The sequence below is a fragment of the Elephas maximus genome, chromosome 8 (assembly GCF_024166365.1).
Source record: "Elephas maximus indicus isolate mEleMax1 chromosome 8, mEleMax1 primary haplotype, whole genome shotgun sequence".
NCBI lineage: Eukaryota > Metazoa > Chordata > Mammalia > Proboscidea > Elephantidae > Elephas > Elephas maximus.
In genome coordinates this window covers 21,284,228-21,295,313 of record NC_064826.1, presented here as the reverse complement: position 1 = coordinate 21,295,313, position 11,086 = coordinate 21,284,228, and the positions used below count along the sequence as shown (strand labels likewise).

Below are 11,086 nucleotides of genomic sequence, written 5' to 3'. Positions count from 1 at the left end.
GGGATGACCCCACCCACTCTGATTCCTCTTATAGATTATCCTCCCCCTCCCCCTCACAGAACCCCTCCTCCAAAGCCACTTTTGGGCTCCCTGAAGGATCAGAACTGATCCTAAGCCTCCTCAAGACAAAGTTTGGGATTAGAGATCTCAAGCCCCCGCCTAAACTGCCTTTTGTGGCCCCAAAGCTGATTGTGTGTTCTTCAGAGGATAAAAGATTGGGCTGAAGGAATCCGGGTGTGCAATGCTGGATGCTAGGGTGAATAGGAGTGGGCTTCCTGGGGCCTAGGAGTTGCTGACCCATATTTGGGTCACCACTTTTTTCTCTTCTGTCCTTTGAATGGCGCTACAGAGGGCATTTGTCTTCTGGCACCTATAGGTTTCTGCTCCCCCCCCATCTGCCCCTTTGTGGAAGGTGCCCTCGAAGTCTCCCTTTCCAGAGATCTTAGCCTCTCTGCCAGGTGAGGGACCAGCCTCAAGCTGCAGGAAGGGGCAGGGAATAGGGAGTGCCCTAGGAGCACCTTAGTAAACTCAGTCTTCACAGAACAGGACAGGGGCAACCTGACAATACCTAGAGGGCTAGGACATCCCTGGGCTAAGGCTATTTCCTATCAAGCGCACCTTTCCTACTCAGATCCCACCACCGCCCCCCCCAGCAAGGTTGATGTTGATCTGCTCACACCATGCTCATGCTTGCCCCTCCCATTTGCTCAGTCCAAGTTACCACAGTCTTCCTCTGGTCAACCAAGTCCTGCCCAGCCCTCACAGGCTACCTCACAATCCTCTTCTGTGAAGCCCACCCCAGTGATGCCAGCTCTGCCATAAGCTCCATCTGTGCTTACACTCAACACCACAGTCCTTATGAATGTATCGTCTCCGCCACCTCAGCAGACTATTGGCTCCCTGAGGCTAGTGATTTATTCACAGATATAATACAAATGTATTCAGATAAGTTCTTCAATTTCTTATGAATCATTCTCAATGCCTCCCACAGTCCCAGAGTTCAATAAGTAAAACACCGGAGGACAATCTTAATGTGACACGGAGCAGGCTTCTGGCCAGATACATTTACAATATACAATGTACAATCAATATTACTCGATATGAGAAAAAAGATATGGAAATGTGACACATAACTAGGAGCAAAAACAGTAAATAGAAACAGATCCAGACAAGGGATTATAGACAAAGACTTCAAAGTAGCTATTATAAACATGTTCGAAGATTTAAAGGAACAGATGGTCATAATGAGAGAAGGGGAGGAGACTCTTAAACAGAAAAATGGGAACAATTTTAAAAATGGAAATTGTAGAAGTTAAAAATACAATATCAGAAACGAAAATTTCAGTGGTTGGGCTGAATAGCAGATTGAACACTGCTGCAGAAAAAAAAAAAGGGGGGGATCCTGGGCATAGGTCAATAGAAACTATTCGATCTAAACTGCAAAGAGAAAAAGAACTGAAAGAAAATGAACAAAGCCTCGGTGGTTTATTGAACCACATCAAGCAATCTAACATCCATATAATTGGAAACAACTCAGCAGTAGAGGAGAGAAGGGTTGGGCAGAAAAATATTTGAAGAAATAAAGCTGTCTTTTATTGGAGATGATATGGTCACACAGAAAATCCAAAGGAATCTACATAAAATCTCTAGGTGATCTTAGTAAGGTTGAAAAAGATACGAAATCATTGTACAAAACTAAACTGTATTGCTAGATACTTTGAGAAATTGAATTAAAAAATAGCTTTTATAGTATCATCTAAAACATGAAATACTTAAGGTTAAATCTAACAAAATATGTATAAGATTTCTATGCTGAATACTACAGAAAATTGCTGAGGGAAATGAAAGAAGACCTAAATAAGTTGAGAGCTATATAATATGGAACACAAGACTCAATATTATTAAGATGTTGATGCTCCCCAAATTGCTCTACAGATTCAACACAAACTCAAATCAAAATTCAGCATATTTTTTCTGTACCCAGTACCCCAGTGCCCTCGAGTCGATTCCATTTAAAAAGCTTACTATAAAACTTATAAGTAAAACCAAGAACCTAGAATATCCAAAACATTTTTGAAGTAGAAGAGCAAAGTTAGAGGGCTTAGACTACCTGATTTCAAAACCTGCTATAAAGCTACAATAATCAAGATAATATAAAACTTAACAAAGAACAAACAAGACATAAAGCTCAAGGGACTAGAAAAGAAGGGCCAGAGGTAGATCCACACATCAGTGGATTTTTTTATTATTGTGCTTTAAGCAAAAGTTTACAAATCATGCCAGTCTCTCATACAAAAAGTTATGTACACCTTGCTATGTACTCTTAGCTGCTCTCCCCCTAATAAGACAGCACACTCCTCCTCTCTACCCTGTATTCCCCGTTTCCACTCAGCCAGCTCCTGTCCTCCTCTTCCTTCTCATCTAGCCTTCAGACAGGAGTTGCCCGCATAGTCTCATGTGTCTACTTGAGCCAAGAAGCTCACCCCTCACCACTATCATTATCTATCTTATAGTCCAGTCCAATCCCTGTCTGGAGAATTGGCTTCAGGAATAGTTCCAATCTTGGACTAACCAAGGGTCTGGGGACCATGGCTTCTAGGGTCCCTCCAGTCTTACTCAGACCATTAAGTCTGGTCTTTTTATGAGAAACATCAACTGATTTTTTAACAAGCCTGCCATAGTAATTCAATGAGAGAAAGAATAATCTTATTACAAATGGTGCTGAACTGATTGGATATTCACGTGGCAAAAAGAAAAAAAGGGAACCTTGACCCTTACCTCACACAATATACAGAAAGTAAACCAAAATGGATTGCAGACTTAAATGTAAGCGTCAAAATTATAAAACTTGCAGAGGAAACCACAAGAGAAAATATTGGTGACCTTGGCTTATGTGTTTAACTTTTTTAAAAAGTTAAACCCATACTTGCCATTCAACCAGGAATCCAAACCCACCTAGAGGAGCCTGGAAAGGCAGTCCTGGTAATCTGCTTCCAAAAAGCCACAGTCTTGAAAACCCTATGAAGCAGTTCTACCCTGCACACCTGGGGTTGCCATGAGTCTGAATCGACTCGAAGGCAACTAATGACAACAACCATACAACCCGGTAAGCCCATTCTTGGGTAACTCCAAAAGAAATGAAAACACATGTTTACGCAAAAACCTATACATGAATGTTTCCATTAGTTTTATTCATAATAGCCCAAACTAGAAACAACCCCATTGTCTATCAGCTGATGAATGAATAAGCTGCTGATGGATGCGATACATTAGCCTCACAGAGTGCCTTTCCCTCTGTTGTGGCCACTGTCACCACATCTGAGCCTGTGCTGAGTTTTTGGCAGCCACACACATTGTGACTTCCAGCGAACTCACAGTCAATAAGAGGAATCTTCTCCACACATGGGGTCACATAAGTGCTACTGTGAATTGGGGCCAAGTGCAGGTCTTAAATTCGTTCTGACTTTCATCTGGCATTCCAGCTTGGCTGGACCCTTATGGAACTCACCAGTGTGTTGGCTTCACCTCCTGAACACACAGCAGACCAACCCTCCAAGGCAGGAGGGAGCTGGCTGGATGGAAATCTGGAAATCTTGAAGCGTGTGTGCTCTGGAGGTAGTGAGGGGTGGACAGGGTCTCAGTCACTCTGTGGCCCTGCACTTCCCCAAGGTGTGTCCACCCTGGCTGCCACCTCCTCCTGGCTATCTCCGGAGCCGGGTCTCTGATGTGGTCCCCACAGCAAACAGCCACAGGAGGGGCTCTGCTGCTCCCCTCTTCTCCCCAGCCCAGGTGGCGACAAAAAGGAAATCCCTCCCCATGCCCCTTGCTCACCCTCAACACAGGTATTTGTCAAAAGTTTCTCTAGTAGAAATAAGGAAAACTGGCTTTTGCTCAGAAAGAAGCCCCACAAATTTATACCTTCTACCCACCCCTTTCCCACTCCTTTTGGCCAGGTTTCCCTCCAGGCAAGGGACCAGGGTCAACATCTAATCCTGGCTATTAGGGGTTACTGGTCAATTCAAGTTGGATGATGGAAATGATCTTATTCCTCTAAGAATAAATCAATAGAGAAGGAAACCATTTGTACAGTGAGGCTCCTTTTCCCTCCCCCTGCCAAACCTCCTTGCTAGGATGGAGGTCTATTTCCTCCTAAGATCTTTGTCTTCAACTGAAACCTTAATAGGTGGGACAGAAAGACAGAAAGCATGAGACAGAGCCAGAGACAGAGCTCTGTGGCACTCCACTGAAGAGCTCCTTCGTGGTTAATTTTGGGCATCATTCTTCAACTACTCCTTCATCTCCTACTATCATCCACCCTATATTCTTCAACTTGGCTTAACAAATGTTGTCAAACTCCTCCCTGAAATCCAGATACATTCTGTCTCAGAGTATTGCTTTTGAAAAGCCATCTTATTAGCCCTATCGAAAATTTTAAACAGGAAATTAATAGGGTTTGGTATGACTTTTTCTTAGTGATCACGCGCTGGCTTCTTCCCTTCTACTCTTTTCTACACTTATAGACCAAAAGCCTCCCAGTCCTCTAGGCCAACCAGTCCCCTGTTGTGAGCTGGCTCAGTCACCCCCCTGAATGAGCCTGTAGGGTCAGCCAGCCTGGGGCCCTCTCCAAGGCCTCACAGTCTCCTCTGATACAGATTTGGATTAATAAATTCAAGGCCATGTCCTAGACTGACTAGAACATATCTTGATTTCTTTTGAATCCTGAGCTAGAAGGGCTGGATGGAGACTTGCCAGTCATTCGTGTAAGGCTGACATTCCCAAGCACGCAGACATGTGGACATGCATGCACACACACTCCCGCAGGTAGGATTCATGGAAAGATCCAGCTAAGGCCCAGGAATTGCAAGGCCACTTGGTCCCTGCCACGTTGGCTGGGTCCCAGATTTTAACACTGCAGTTCATCCCCTGCCCTAGGCAGGACCACAGGACCCGGGCACCCCTGCAAGCAGTGTTAACAGTGCCATCCCCAGGCAGAGCACATGGCCATGTGCCACTTGGGTCTGAGTAGAGCAAGGCAGCCTTGGCTGTCTACAGGCCTGCTGTGGTGCCCATGTCTGCACATGGTTCTGATGGGAGCCTGACTCCCAACGGAAGTGGGGACAATCCACCCAGGCCCTCTGGCTCCCACTGCCCAGCCAGGTGGCCACATCTTCACCTCTGCTAGTATTGTCCTGGCACCTTCTCAAACTGCCCCCCCCCATTCCACCCCACTTCAGAGGTAGGAGCAATGGGCCCAGCAATGGACCCAGCTGAGGTGGGACAGAAAGAAACCTACCCAAGCATGGGGTCTCATTTCACCCAAGCCAGAGACAAAAAAATCCCCAGAGTCATTGAAGCCATGGGGTGGGGGAGAGGAGATTTTGAGGAGGGGTATGGGGCAAGGAAGGAGCATAATGGTATAAAAACTAGAGATATTTAAAATTCATTTAATACAGATAATATCCTTTCAGACTTAAAGTTACCTTATTAATTTAGGAACATGATATATATACTAAGGCTTTGCATAAGATTATATTAGGCATATTTAGACCAGGGTTTCTCAACCTCAGCACTGTTGACATATTGGGCTGGATAATTCTATGTTGTGAAGGGCTGTCCTGTGCATTGTAGGACATTTAGTAGCATCCTTGTCCTCCATCCACTAGATGCCAATAGTCGTGGTAACCAAAAATGTCTCCAAAAAACCAAAACCTAACCCATTGCCACTGAGTCGATTCCGACCCTGGGGACACTCTTCACTGAGAACTGCTATTTAGATTTAGACTTACAAATACCCAGAACCTAATGGAGAACTGTCAAGAGGAAATGTGTTTTTACATCCATTCTAATTGTCTGGAAAAAAAAGGAAAGTCCCAGAAAAGGTGGATGTTTCCTGAACAGTCTCAGGGTTTTTTTCTCTCTTCTCTTTAGTTTATTTATTTGCACCCCACTTTTCCTGAAATAGTTTAAGGGAGGGTTGTGGGAATGCAGGGGACACAACAAGAAATCCTGAATCCAAAGTAGGAGCAAAAGAAGAAAGAGAAACAATAGCGGAGATGTCAAGGGTCAGGAATGAAACTGAGTTACAATCATTTAGCCCAGGTTTCTTGAAGCTATTCATATTCGTAATTCAAAATGTCCAGAAAGTAAATGAAACCAACAGTTCTTGGGATTGTGACAGACAAAAAATATCTCCCCAGGGACTGAACTGGACAAACGGATGGAGAGGTATGATAGTGAGGAGTGAGCTTCTTGGATCAGGTGGACACTTGAGACTATGCTGGCATCTCCTGTCTGGAGGGAAGATGAGAGCATAAAGGGGGTCAGAAGCTGGCGAAATGGACATGAAAAGAAAGAGTGAAGCGGGCTGTCTCATTAGGGGGAGAGCAATTGGGAGACTGTAGCAAGGTGTATATAAGTTTTTGTGTGAGATACTGACTTGATTTGTAAAATTTTACTTAAAGCACAAAAAATTAAAAAAAAAAAATGTCTTCCTAGGGACTTCACAAAAGATATATTGGTGTGATGTAATAAACCATGTCCTTGACAATATTCCTGAGTAGATACAACAGCCAGTTTCACAAGACTGGTATATTACTGACCCCTCAATGTGTACTCAACATCACAAAGCACAAAGCCCAGGACTGTGCATAAACCACAATCGTTAGATGCGGTATGGGTACCAGGCTGCTGAGCTGCTCAGATTCAGAGGAAATCTTAGATCTCTGAAGGATTGAAATGCATTTCTCCTTATCTTCTCTAATATTTGCTTCGCTTGGCTTAGTTTTTTAAAAGTCAATTTTTTGAGTGGATTATGTATATGCCAGAAATGTCTCCAGACATACTAGGAAGAAAAGCGTGGCAATCTACTTCTGAAAATAAGCCAGTGAAAACCTCATGAATCACAAGAGACGTGGTCTGACTCACTTGCTTTGGACACGTCATCAGGAGGAACAAATCACTGGGGCAGGACATCATGTTTGGTGAAGCAGAGGGCCAGCGAAGGTGAGGGAGACCACTGGTGAGATGGACTGGTACAATAGCTGCAAAGATGGACTTGAACATGCCAGCGATTGTGAGGATGATGCAGGACTAGAAAGCGTTTTGTCGTTATACATGAGGTTGCCATGAGTTGGAGTCGACACAACGGTAGCTATCTATCTATCTACCTACTTACCTTTCTATCTGCCTACCCAGGTCTCAAAATTCAAAAGATACAAAAGAATATACGGTGAAAAATACTTTTCTTTCCCATCTAGCCTCCCCAGAGGCAACCACTTTTAGCTTTTTTCTGTGTTTTTGATAAATGTGAGGTGACAATGAGCTTGAGATGCTATATTTTGACGATGTTGTCTGTTAAATACTGACGGTGATGGTTAAAGTTGTGTGTCAACTTGGTAGGGACATGATTCTCAGTGGCTTGGAGTTATGTAATGATGTAGTAATCCTCCATGATGTGATCTGAGGTGATCAGCCACCCAGTTTTAAGAGGAGTTTCCAATATATATATACATATGGACATCCTGGCAAAGCTCACTTGCTTGCTTTGGATCCTGCATCCAGCTCGTCATCATCTGAACTCCTTTCCTGGGACCTGAGCCAGTTGCCTGCCATATTGCCTGCTGATCTCGGGATTCATAAACCTCCACAGCCTGTGAGACAGCGGCCTTCTTTCTAACCTGCCAGTCTTGGGTTTTTCAACCCCTGCAGCTATGTGAGTCAGGAGAAGCCTCTAGCCTGATGCCTGACCCATGAACTAGGCACCTGCCAGCGTCTACGGCAGCATGAGCTGTATCCTTGAGATAAACCTCTCTCTACATATGCTTCACTGGTTTTGCTTCTCTAGAGAACCCATCCTAAGACACTGGCCTATAAGGACCCCCAGACAAGTGATGAGATAAGGGAAGATTTGACATGCTTTTGTAAAAATGAAGAACCACCCAAGGGTTTGCCTGTCCTCACATCTGGGAGTAAAGCTGAGGAAGCTCCCACAGGTAGAGCCCCGGTCCTCCCTAAAAAACTTCATCTGTGGCCTTCTAAATGCAGAGGCAAAGGAGCAATTGATGGCCCAAAGTCCTACTCCTAGAGCAATGCCACAGTAAGTTTAGCCTGGAAAAAAAAAAAAAAAATGAATGTAGGTGCCAGTGGATTCCTACCTGGCAGCACTCCCTCCCCCACCCCACGCCAGGAGGCATTTGGAAGTGTGTGTGGGTGTTATGCGGCTATCATAATAGGGGAGCAGAGACTACTGTTATTTAGTGGGCAGGGTGCTACTTCAGACAGGCCCACACAAAGAAGAACGATCCTGCCCCAAATTCCAAAAGCACCCCCAGAGGGATGCACACTGGCAGGGGCTCAACACCTGTCTCAGGCCTGAAACATTTTCAGTGAGGTCTCCCCAGGAGCCCTAACTTGGGATGGCATCACTCCCTGACATACCCACAGAGAGGAGCAATTCGGGGAATGTGCGCTGAGGTAATGGAATGACGTGTTGAGTGAGTGTGCTTTTATTTATAAGCCAGTTTAAAGCTGGAGAACAGCTTCCAAAAAAAGTCTCTTTGGTTTGAGAATAGATGAGCTGTTGCCTTTCATTCTGGCCCTGATTAGTTAGCAGAGCCAGTGGTCTGTTTCTGGCGCTTCTGGATGGAAATAATAAAAGTCTACCCCCTGGGTACAAAGGAATGAGGGTCAATCCACTCTCCAAAGTGAGGGCCTTTCTTCTGGCCCGTTTGGAAGAGGGATTGGTCCATCTTGAAGCCTGCTTAGAAGGACGGAAGGTAGAGAGCCCCTCCAGACCTGTGGTGTCTAAGCCAAGTGATGTGGCTTAAACTCCCGAGCATCTGCTGCCACTAGTGAGTTTCTGTGACACTCCTGAGACTTTCTTTCACTCCTTCACTCATTCCACAGACATTCACTAAGTGATGAACCCAAGAGCAGTTGTGCTGAGGATTAAATGAGATTATGTTGGTAAGGAGCCCTAGTGGTGCAGTGGTTAAGGGCTCAGGGTGCTAATCCAAAAATTGGCAGTTCGAACCTATCAGCCGCTCCTTGGGAACCCTACGGGGCTGTTCTGCTGTGTCCTATGGGATCGAGCTCCTTGATGATAACATTTTGTTTTGTTTTTTAATTATGTTGGTAAAGTGCTTACTCAAGACTGGAACACAAAAGTACTTGGGAATCTTTGCATCATTAGCGGGATTGCCAAGTGCAGGACACAGGGCTGGACCCGACAACTGATAAGACAGGCCTCTGTCCCCTTGGAGGAGGCAGTGATGGCTCAGTGGTAGAATTTTTTACTTTTACGTGGGAGACCCAAGTTCAATTCCCAGGCAGTGTACCCCGTGTGCAACCACCACCCACCTGTTGCCGTGACGCTGAACAGGTTTCAGCAAAGCTTTCAAACTAAGATGTACTAGGAAAAAAGGTCTGATCTCCTTCCAATGAGCCAATGAAAGCCCTAGAGATCACAACGGTCTGATCCATAAGTGATCATGGGGATGGCAAAGGACCAGGCAGCATTTTGTTTTTTGTACACGGGGTTACCATGAATCAGGGGCAACTCAAAGGCAGCTAACAACAATTGTCCCACGGAGCTCCCAGATGGCAGCCCACCTGGAAACAAGTGAGGGTCCAGGGGGGGATGGATGTACAGTGAAAACACAAAAGGGAGGGCCTGGCCCTGGCGGAGCCCATCCAGGTCTCCTACAAGGCACCAGTTCCGAGTTATGGCCAGCCCCCCTCACTGTCATTTGAGAAACTCCCAGGCTGAAGTACCCCCAAGCTGCTGGTTCTTCCCTTGGAAGAACAGGCAGGGCCGCACCTAGGGAGGCATTTACAGGGTGTGTTCTCCATCTCCAGCTTCCTAGGAAGTCTCTCTGAGCCATAATTGGGTAGCAATGTACACGGTGTTGGAAGTAGGCTCTTATAAGCTGCAGTCAGGCAAGTGTCTTTATCTCGCCATGGGATGGTGCCTATGTCACAGGTTGTTTTAACCGCAGAGCACACAGCCTGGCCCGCAGGAGGCATCCTATGGAAGCTTTCCCACTGTGCATTTTTCTCTGCCCATTGCTATCGTAATGACCTGTTTCCTTTGTACAGCACTTTCCGGTTTGCACAATGCTTCCACCTACATTGTCTCACCTGCTCCTCACAATTACTCCAAAAGGTAGACAGGGCAGGTGTTACCTTCCCCACTCAACAGATGAAGAAACAGAGTAACTGAGCAAATTATCACCAAGCTGAGGGTGAGCTGGGATAGTCTTCCAGGTCCCCATTCAGGAGTCTGATGGGTTTGGAGGATTGTTTCTGGTGGTCTCATCGTGAGGTAAGAATTGGGTTCTTAACTGGGTGTGGGAGGTCCGAGACAGGCTCACCCAGCCCTGTGGTTTCCCGGGAAAGGAATGGTTGCTGGAGCCCGGCTCCTTCTCTGCCCTTTCCTTGCAGCACCTCTGCAAACCCTTCTAGGTAGCTCTGGGAGAGAATTGGCTGGTCAGGGGTTGACTGGACCCTGCCCGGGGCACGGGGCAGTGAAGCATCTGTGTGTGGCTCTGTAGTGGGCCAGCACTGAGGGAGGAGAGAGAGCCAAGGAGCAGGCCTGCTGGAGTGTAGCCCGCCTGGGCTGGGAGCCAGCTGGGAGGAAGGAGGGGAGACACAGCCTCTAGGAACCACAAGCTGCTGCTGCTGCTGCTGCTGCTGCTGATGTGGCAGGGAAGGCACATCTGGTGAGAAGTAGCTACCAGCGGCTCGTTGGTCTAGGGGTATGATTCTCGCTTAGGGTGCGAGAGGTCCCGGGTTCAAATCCCGGACGAGCCCTATTTTTCATGAAATTTTTTTTTTTTTTTGCTGCTGCACCACCTCACACACACGCACTGTCTGCTCTTTCTAGGGCATAAGCAGAGATAGCCTAATAGATGTGTGGTTAAAGTACCATGAGGACAAGCTGACAGCTAGTATCCCCACTAGCCCCAGGCTGCATGTATCCCCTTATTTCCAAGCCAAGCAACGACTGTCAAGTATCTGGCTGAGCATGGGCTGGTTAGCGCTAGAGGGCTGCAGTGTTAGGCAGAACAGCCTCCCCAAGGATCTCAGG

General features: G+C 46.2%; 1 non-coding gene across 1 annotated transcript; it reads left to right on the top strand.

Moving 5' to 3' along the window:
• Positions 1-10,737: 10,737 nt before the first annotated feature.
• On the top strand, positions 10,738-10,809 carry TRNAP-AGG (transfer RNA proline (anticodon AGG)). Its single transcript has one exon. It is a non-coding gene; the product is annotated as a tRNA-Pro (tRNA).
• Positions 10,810-11,086: the final 277 nt, after the last annotated feature.